Source organism: Bos mutus, chromosome 20, assembly GCF_027580195.1.
Source record: "Bos mutus isolate GX-2022 chromosome 20, NWIPB_WYAK_1.1, whole genome shotgun sequence".
NCBI lineage: Eukaryota > Metazoa > Chordata > Mammalia > Artiodactyla > Bovidae > Bos > Bos mutus.
Window position 1 is genome coordinate 44,825,811 of NC_091636.1, and position 8,900 is coordinate 44,834,710.

Genomic DNA, 8,900 nt, shown 5'->3' on the forward strand with positions numbered 1-8,900 from the left:
ATAAATCCAAATGATCTCACTTATTCCCTATTCTGGTACATAATTTACAAAAATATTTTAAGCCAATATATATATTTTTTAAGCTAGTGTATATATATATATATATATACACACATGTATGTATATAATATTTATGCTAATGAAAATAAATTTTAAAGCACTTTATTAAGATTTTCTCTCTTACAGTTGAAGTGGATGGTTGATTAATCTGGATGGAGATCTGATTAGTACTTTGGTAAGAATAAATGGATTTTTTCCCCTAAGGAGACTCTGACCCTGTCCAAGACAGGGTCCTCAACTGTGATGTCAACCTCACTCCAGATTGGCTGCCAGTAAAACACACATTACACATAACTGGCAATGCAGAAGAATTGTATAATCTTGAGCTTAATACTGCTAAAGATCTAACAAAATCTTGCCTGAGAAACATTTGGACAGTTGCATGAAAGATGGACAACATTACCCGTTCAGAGACATGGATTCTCTAAAAATCTACCTCTGTATGTAGCCAGACTGGCAGAAATTACTTTTATTGAACTTTGTGCTTTGTTGTGGTTCTGTAAAACATTACTGAGAAATGTTAAAACAAACAAACAAACAAAAAGTCCAGTGAAACACATCTCTGAGTTTATCTCAAGGATGTTGTTGAGGACACTGCTTACTACATTACAAAGTCTTTGGGGATCTACGGGGATATTTTTCTGGTTTAATACAAGGAATACTTTTGTTTTCATCCTTTAAATGCTTTACCTAAATTTGCCTGAAGCTTGAAATTTACTTTTATTTTATAAACACACATCTTTTTTTTTTAAAGGTTTTTGTTGTTTAGATCTTCCATCCCAAACTGGAAACAATATTTAAGTTGTGCTTGTGGGAATATTGTGTGTGTGTGTGTGCAAGTCATTCAGTTGTGCCAACTCTTTGTGACTCCATGGACTCTAGCCTGCCAGGCTCTTCTGTCCATGGGGATTCTCCAGGCCAGAATACTCTAGTGGGTAGCCCGTTCACTTCTTCAGGGGATCTTCCCAACCTAAGGATCGAACCCAGGTCTCCCACATTGCAGGTTTCTTTACTGTCTGAGCCACCAGGGAAGCCCTGTGGGAATATTAATGCATGTTAAATGAATTAAACATTTGCATGGGCACTGCCAGGCATCTGAGTGGCATCAGAAGTCCTGAAGTCACTTGGAAAGGATTATAGAGGATGGAATAGAGTCCTGAGGAGGGGTATGATCCTGAAGGGGCAGGATATGGCACTGGTGGTCCCCTGGCTCCTGGTGGAACAGTGCCCCCTGGAATAGGTGTTGCTGCTTCTGGTGCTTGGGAGGAGTAGAATCAGAGTATGGCCCTGGAGATGGATGTGGCATATTAGGGCTAGGATACTGCCCTCCCATTCTCAGTGCCCATAGTCCAGAATACGTGGTTCCCCATGGACCTAAAGGACCAGCCACATTTACATCTGTGTGTGCACCATATTGTTGTTGGCAGTTCTTGGAAAGACGCAAGTCCATGTAGGTTATGGCCCTGCTAACCCAGGACCTGGCACAGTTAGAGCTGGATAAGGACCCCCAGGTTGGGGTGTGATGGCCCAGAAGGAGGAAGGGGTGCCATGGATCCAGGAGGTGGTCTCGTGGGAGGCACAGAGGAAGACATTCTGTTGGTGTGGGTCCAAAATGCAGAGTGGAGGGTGTTACACTTGGTGGGGTCCAGACACATAGAAAGTGGAGTACTTGGGTTATTCCAAGGGTTTGAACACAGCCTGCCTTGAGGAGGTTGGCCAGGTTCGGTATTACTCACAGCAGAGGCTTTGGCAGGGTAGGTTCAGGTAGTGCATCTGCCAAGGAAAATTCATGAGACATTTTCCCGGCAGGATCTGAACCTGCAACATGATCTAAAAGCAACGGCTCCCAGGGAACTGGGTGCTGAAGAGCCGTCGCAGAGGTGCCTCTGGTAGAGGGGTGATGGGGTTGGGGGGATTCCTGGGGCGGGTAGGTAACAGCACCAGTAGCATCAGCGGCAGGCAGCTCTCCTTTAAACAAGTGTAAGTAAATGAATAGACTTAATTTTATTCCTATTATAAGAATTCTACTTTTTTTTTTGAATAGCAATGATGTTGATCTCTTTATTTATTTTTTAATATAAATTTATTTATTTTAATTGGAGGCTAATTACTTTACAATATTGTATTGGTTTTGCCATACATCATCATGAATCCGCCACGGGTGTTTTGCATGAATAAAACCGCTAATGTTGATGTGACAATGTTGGTGAGTTTTTCTCACTTATAGACTATGTCACTGCTGTTTACTACATTTTCTTGATCTCAAACACTATTGTATAGCTAATATTGGAATTGTCATTGTCAAAGCAAGGTTACACTTTTAAAAATCAACTGCAGTGTCTATAGGTTTCAGAGAACATAATGGTGTTTGGTATAAACATTTTAATTTCATGGCTGAGCAAAATGAGATTTATTACTCTTAAAGTCATATTTTATGGAGAAATGATTACATTTCAGAAAACAATTCTATAATCCCAGGGAAACATAATTATAGACATTGTCTTAAAATTGTCATATTGCTACCTACTTTACTTTCTAGAAATTAATAAACAAGCTCTATAACTGTACCTGAAGGATACAGAGAGTTAAACAATGCACTAAAGTTAGCTCTGGTGGATAAATATTAGCTTTTTCACATATGAATGATACTTGTCAAATAGAAAAACAAAACTTGTAGACAAAAATAAAACTTTGAAATTGTATTTGTAAGATGATTAAGTAGTGCTAGTACTGAAGTGCGTAGATGAAGTTTTTTAAATCTATTTTGGTGATTACTCTGAGTTTTTATTGTAACTTCTTGATGGATAGTTGTTATTTAATATTTTCAGTAAATAAAATAAAAGTCATTTTTGATAGTTTGCAGCAAAATAAAATAAATTACTTTATTTTATTAACATCTTGGCTGGAAACAATTTCTTTATCTTCAAACTACAATCAGCTCCTAAATATGCATGTATTTGCAGATACATATATACACATATGATGCTTATCATTTCTTTAGTATATATTTAATTTGAAATGTATTTCCTGGTGCACCAGCCCCAAGCATCCAGTATTGTGCATCGAACCTGGACTGGCGACACTGGGATGACCCAGAGGGAGGGTATGGGGAGGGAGGAGGGAGGAGGGTTCAGGATGGGGAACACAGGTATACCTGTGGCGGATTCATTTCGATATTTGGCAAAACTAATACAATATTGTAAAGTTTAAAAATAAAATAAAATTTAAAAATGAAAAAATATATATATTTCCTTAGGTAATGCTGCTGCTGCTGCTAAGTCGCTTCAGTCATGTCCGACTCTGTGCAACCCCATAGACGGCAGCCCACCAGGCTCCTCTGTCCATGGGATTCTCCAGGCAAGAACACTGGAGTGGGTTGCCATTTCCTCTTCCAATGCATGAAAGTGAAAAGTCAAAGTGAAGTCGCTCAGTCGTGTCCAACTCTTCGTGACCCCATGGACTGCAGCATACCAGGCTCCTCCGCCATGGGATTTTCCAGGCAAGAGTACTGGAGTGGGGTGCCATTGCCTTCTCCACCTTAGGTAATACTTATCATTTTAAATGATATATGTTACCCACCTAAATTACTTCGAACTCTAGGTTAGATGTTACAGTTGTTCAGTCACTAAGTCATGTCTGACTATTTGCAACCCCATGGACTACAGCATGCCAGATTTCCCTGTCCTTCACCAACTCCCAGAGTTTAATCAAGCTCATGTCCATTGAGTCAACAATGCTAATCAACCAACTCATCCTGTCCTCCCCTTCTCCTGCCTTCAATCATTCCCAGCATCAGAGTCTTTTCCAATGACTCAACTCTTCATATCAGGTGGCCAAAGTGTTGGAGTTTCAGCTTTAGCAACAGTCCTTCCAATGAATATTCAGAGATAATTTCCTTTAGGATTGACTGGTTTGATCTCTTTGCAGTCCAAAGTACTCTCAAGAGTCTTCTCCAGCACCACAATCTGAAAGCATCACTTCTTCAGTGCACAGCCTTCTCTATGGTCCAATTCTCACAACTGTTCCTGTGAAATTAAAAGACACTTTCTCCTTGCAAGGAAAGCTTTGACAAAATTAGACAGCATTTTAAAAAACAGAGACATCACTTTGCCAGCAAAGGTCTGTAGAGTCAACCTATGGTTTTTCCAGTAGTCATGTACAGATGTGAGAGATGTTGCAGACATAAAATTAATTGGAATATACAGGCCACCAATACCCAATAAATTAAATAGAAGAGAGAAGCATGAATAAGTGGCCAGAATGGATGTTATGAAGGATGGTTCATGTGATAAATACAAGGTTCTGTGTGAGTAAAAGCATCAGTGTTTTTGGATGTCTTCCAGATGATAAAGGGTATGTAAAAGTAAAATATAATACAGGTTTGTTATATCTAAGAATGTGGAAGATGTCCTTTACAGCTTGAACATTAACTTTGAATAAGGGTGTTGTCAGACCAAGTGAAGTGAAAATAGCTCAGTCATGTCCTACTCTTTGTGACCCCGTGGACTATACAGTTCATGGAATTCTCCAGGCCAGAATACTGGAGTGGGTGGCCTTTCCTTTCGCCAGGGCATCTTTCCAGCCCAGGGATTAGACTCAGGTCTCCCACACTGCAGGTGGATTCTTTACCAGATGAGCCATAAGGGAAACCCAAGAATACTGGAGTGGGTAGCCTCTCCCTTCTCCAGTGGAGTGGTAAAACCAAACACAGATGTAAAAGGAATTATGCTCTAGGATACTGGTGATTCTGTCATTAAGTTTACACAACAGTGAGAGAAATGAGGAATCACAAATGCATTTTAGAAGCCCACAAGAGCTGCAGTGTAAAACATGAATGGATGGACACAAAACAGAGAAAGGGAAAACTGTTTAAGAATATGTGCTAATAATCCAAGAAATAAACTATAGTCTGTTATATATCACTGGCTTACAATTCACCATTCAAAAAAGTGAAGATCATGGCTTCTGGTTCCATCACTTCATGGCAAATAGATGGGGGAAAACTGGAAACAGTGGCGGATTTAATTTTATTGGGCTTCAAAATTGCTGCAGATGGTGATTGCAACCACAAAATTAAAAGGCTTCTTGGAAGAAAAGCTACGACAAACCTAAACAGAGTATTAAAAAGTAGAGACATCACTTTGCTGACAAAGGCCTGTATAGTTGAATCTATGGTTTTTCCAGTAATCATATATAGATGTTAGAATTCTGAGGGATGAAAAATTGATGCTTTCGAATTGTGGTTCTGGAGAAGTCTCTTGAGAGTCCCTTGGACAGCACTGACTGGAGATCAAACCGGTCAATCCTAAGGGAAATCAGCCCTGAATATTCACTGGAAGGACTGATGCTGAAGCTCAAGCTCCAATAGTTTGTCCACCTGATGCAAAGAGCAAACTTATTGGAGAAGACCCAGATGCTGGGAAAAATTGAGGGCAAGAGGAAAAGGGGACAACAGAGGATGAGATGGTTGGATGCCATCACTGAATCAATGGAGATGAGTTTGAGCAAACCCTGGGGGATAGTGAAGGACAGGGAAGCCTAGCATGCTTCAGTTCATGGCATTGCAAAGAATCATGCATGATTTAGCGACTGACCAACAGAAACGATACTGGCAATGAGGAAGGGAAAAAGTAGACAGGCTTGGGAGTTATTTAGGGGGTAAAATTATTTTAAAAAATTAAAATTAATTGAATATGCAGTGAAGTGAAGTGTTAGTCATTCTGTCACGTCCGACTCTTTGTGACCCCATGGACTGTAGCCCTCCAGGCTTCTCTGTCCATGGGATTCTTCAGCAAGAATACTGGATTCGGTTACCATTCCTTTCTCCAAAGGAAAATACAGTGGCTGAGGGAAATATATGAATAAAAGATGTATTTTAATTACTGATTTAATCATATAAATGAATGGAAGATCATTCAATGAAATAAGAAACACAGAAGCACATAACAATCTTGCCGAAGATAGGATTAGGGGTTCAGTTTGGGGCCTGCTGAGTTAAAGAGAATTGAATATAGTTAGGCATAAATTATACCAAATGATTTCATTTATTTGCAGACACTGAGAACTGATATCAGTTGTGAAATATAGGATAGATAAAAGGAAGATAGTAAAAACAGCTGTAAATCAAAAATAAATTCTGCAGATCTGCTATACATCACAGTGTCTATGTTACAGTTAATACTGTGTTGATTTTGTTTAGTTGCTCAGTCATGTCTGACTCTTTGTGACCCTATGGACAGCAGCATGCCAGGCCTCCTTGTCCCTCATTATCGCCAATAGTTTGCCCAAGTTCATGCTCATTGTATCATTGATGTTGTCCAGCCATCTCATGCTTTTGATGCCCTATTTTCCTTCTGCCCTTGATCTTCCCCAGCATCAGGGACTTTTCCAATGAATCGTCTGTTCCCATGAGATGACCAAAATACTGGAGCTTTAGCTTCAGCATCAGTCGTTCCCGTGAATATTCAGGGTTGCTTTCCGTTCAGATCAACTGGTTTGATGTCTTTGTTGTCCAAGGGACTTTCAGGAGTCTTCTCTAGTACCACAGTTCGAAGGCATCAATTCTTCGGTGTTTCACCTTCTTTATGGTCCAGCTCTCACAACCATACATGACCACTGGGAAGGCCATAGTCTTTACTATACAGACCATAAGTCTATTATGGATTATAGTCCATAAGTCTATTATTACTAGAAGCAAAATTTAAATGGCTTATCCTTTGTATTTTACTCAAGGCTTTCAATGAAATTAACAAATATAATTATTTGTACTCATTACATTTCTTTGATTTCTTATTTTGTGATATTTAATACATGTGCTATTATAATGAAAGATCATCAAATGTATTAGAATACTGAAAATTCAAGTTGATTTATTTTAGGCCATGAAAACTAGGGCAGAAATTGCAACCACTATTATTATGAAGTACAGAAATTGATCTGTACTTGATAATTGATAGTACAGGGAGTTGAAATCATTATCACAGTGCTAACAGACTAACAGCGATAAGGAAATAAACTGTGGTGGAAGTTTTATTAAAAATAGATTGTGCCTTTGCATTTTAGTAGAAGGCTTATGTTAATAAAGTTGTTTTAGTTAGAAAACTTAAAAAGAATTTATTCAAAGAGTAATAAAATCAGTAGCGGCCAAGGTTATTCTTGGCTGAAAAATGTTTAAATCTTAAAATTTAAGTTTTTAGTTTAAAAGTTACATATAGAGGGATAGATGGAGATACACATATCAACAGCAATATGATTATAAATATAGGAAGCTACATTAAAACATGTAATTTATAACAATCTCTAGATTTAGAAAATGAATTGATGATAGAATGTGCAATTGATTTCTTTAAAACAAAAAGCATAAGCAAATACAGTATATGATTACAGCCTTCTCATGGTGAAGGGGCTTGTGTAATTCAATGAAGTTATGAGACATACCATGCTTTGCCACCCAAGAAAGATGTGTCATAGTGAAAAGTTCTGACTAAACTGGGTCCACTGGTGGAGGAAATGGCAAACCATTCCAGTATTCTTGCTGCAAGAATACCATGAACAGTATGAAAAGGCAAAAGATATGACAGAAGAGCCTGGTGTGTTATAGTCCATGGGGTTGCAGAGAGTTGGACATGACTTAGTGACTGAACAACCTATTCAAGGAGTGAGATTTGCTCTCTGTTACATTACTTCTGCTTTTAACTATCCCAAGACTGCTTACTGCACAAATATTATGGGCAAAGTGATATTTTTTTTTGTTGCCCTTGCACAAGCTTTTGAAAGATTGAAGAATAAAATGTAAGTAAGACAGAGGCAATGAAATTCAGCTAACTATACCAGCACAAACAGCTGGAAATAAGAAAAGCAATAGTAAAGGCAGGAAGAATCAGTGATTGATATCCTTGTTGGAAAGATGGATGTGATCAGGCTGAGAGATTCCGTCTAAAATTGAGTTTCCTGCTACTCAAGCAGCTTAATTTCATTTATTTTTTAAACAATATGACCTTGCAGAAGGTGTTTCAAAATATTATTTTATCTTTTTAAGTTTATAATTAAAATATGAAGGATTTTTTTCCTTGCTTAATTTTGTGTTGTTTTTCTTTGTGCTCTGAGTTGAAAGGAGATAAGCTTTATGTTCCTCACTTAGTGTCCATATATCCAGTATATGTCTTGGGTTGAAAACACAATAAACATGTCTCTCTCTTTGAAGTTTCCATTTGTCTCTCTTTCTCATATTTTCAACACAGGTAACTCCTGAGAAGACTAAGTGACATAATAGGAGATCAGCAGGAAACGTAAGCTCCATGTTCTGTGTTAATGCATCAAATGTGCCAGCATTAAGATGAGGAATGACTTCCTGGTATGATGATTAGAATGTGTTTTCAGAAAGAAAACAGCCCTGTGTGAATTACATTTCTTGCTTAGAGACCAAATGCAGAAATTAAATTGTATTGTTAATGTACTTTCCACAGAGACATAAAAATCTGCTTTCTGTTTTCATAGCATAATATTATAGGCTGTTAATGAATTCTTCTTTGCTTATCTTTGCCAATCCTGTGGGATGTCTTAAGTTGAAAATTACATACTGATTAGTGAAGGAAGCTGAGTTAAGTACTAAGGAGTGCTTTCAGAATCTATATAATTAAATGATCACAGACCAAGAGTTAAGCACTAGAGGGAATATTTACACTATTTTTTGGTGATGACACAAAATCTGTTATACAGAAGATAAAGAAAACATGAAGCAACATTTGATTTCTACAGTTATTCACTTGAGACTGGTTATATAAATAGATATTCTTGGGCACCCCTATAAAAGTTAAAACATAGGAATCAATCTTTGAGAG

General features: G+C 38.0%; 1 pseudogene; it reads right to left on the reverse strand.

The window, feature by feature from the left end:
• Positions 1-1,125: 1,125 nt before the first annotated feature.
• On the reverse strand, positions 1,126-1,858 carry LOC106700950 (MAPK-interacting and spindle-stabilizing protein-like pseudogene; annotated as a pseudogene).
• Between the last annotated feature and the right edge of the window lie 7,042 nt (positions 1,859-8,900).